Genomic DNA, 1,709 nt, shown 5'->3' with positions numbered 1-1,709 from the left:
TAAAGTCCTTCGTGTCTTCATACATGGTTGGCCAGAAAAATCCACTTTACTCAATCTTTGCATGAGTGCGTCATTTACCATAATGTCCTCCATATGGTGATGAGTGGCATCGTTCTATGATCTTGATGCCTTCTTTTGCCGGTACACACCGCCTGAGTAGAACATCGGAGCAAACTCTATAGAGGTACGGCTCATCCCATATGTGGAGACGACTTTCGTAGATGAGCTTCCTTTTGTTCTACCCTGGTGGTACATAACCTACAACCATAAAATTGATAATATTTGCGTAATAGGGGTCAGATCTAGTGACCTTGAAGAGCATGTCGTCCCGCAGAGTATCACTGATGGGTAATTCCTATGGATTTTCAAATTGTATTCTAGACAAATGATCGGCAATAGAATTTTCTACTCACTTTTTATCTTTTATTTCTAAGTCAAATTCTTTGAGTAGCAAAATCCATCTTATAAGTCGAGGTTTAGCATGCTTCACTACACCACAACACTGAGATTAGCGATGGATAATCTGATGCTAAAAGCGGCTACAATAGATGATCTATCGCTAAAAAGTTATAGCGATAGACTTCTGCTTATGGTGTAAGTCCTGTTACTAAAAATCTTTAGCGATAGACAGTATATTTACCGACAGACAATCTGTTGCCCTGAATATTTATAGCGACAGACAGTCCATTGCTACTTTTTAGCAACAGATGCTCTATTACCAAGCATATAGCAATAGATCATCCAATAATACATGTATTTATAGCGACAGATTGTTCAACTAGATGCTATAAATATACAAAAAAATACAATTAGAAAAAACATTTAGCACATATCAAACCCGCATTCAAGCTTAATGTCCATCACATATAGATATAGAAGCACATACATCACATTAGGGAGGTCAATACATATATAACATACAACTTGTCTTGCACACCATTTGAACCATCCAACAAAGTCAGGCACCAAAAGATACATGAATGCACTCCCAGCAAGCAATACTAGTATTTTGTGTTAAACATACTAAGGTTTGTGCACACAATCATTTCTAGGAACTCAAAAACCAAAAGCAATGGCTTGCCAACACTCCATCAGGTTATGAGTGGAGAACCATTTTCTAAAAACTCTTGTGCCCAGCACTTCCTAAAAAATATAATAACCATGTAATTAGGCAAGTGGAGAAACCAAAAGCAATGGCTTGCAAACAATTTACAGAATGTATGATTCTTTGTCCAATGGTAATTCAGTTTAGCATCCCACAAGCAAAATAAAGTACAGATACTAGGAGCTGAAATGACACTATATATCAAAGCCGACAATCCAGTACTTTGTTTTATTCAAGTTTCCAAAATTTTACTGATCTTATTAGTGGCTGATGCCACTTTCCGCTACCATAGATATTTGCATGCATCTGTAATCTTGTTCTTGCTAAAATTTTAAAGAAACAAAGGTACCACACACAAAGTGATGCAGTCCATTTATTAAAGATAGTAGCGCCAACTATCACTTCATATGAGATTCTAGAGCAAATATAAAATTCGAGATGCAGATCCACAGCCGGCAGGAGACTTTTTCACAGAGCCGCTAATATTTCATAGTGAAGCTTCATATATGCTGTAAAATAAAAGTCAGGGGCTATCATAAGCTAACAACCTAGAGCAATTATGAGAAAAGCTTAAATTTTTCTCTAGACCATCTCATGAAAAAAC

Source organism: Miscanthus floridulus, chromosome 17 (genome assembly GCF_019320115.1).
Source record: "Miscanthus floridulus cultivar M001 chromosome 17, ASM1932011v1, whole genome shotgun sequence".
In the NCBI taxonomy this organism is placed as follows: Eukaryota; Viridiplantae; Streptophyta; class Magnoliopsida; order Poales; family Poaceae; genus Miscanthus; species Miscanthus floridulus.
Note: the sequence above shows the minus strand (reverse complement) of the source record.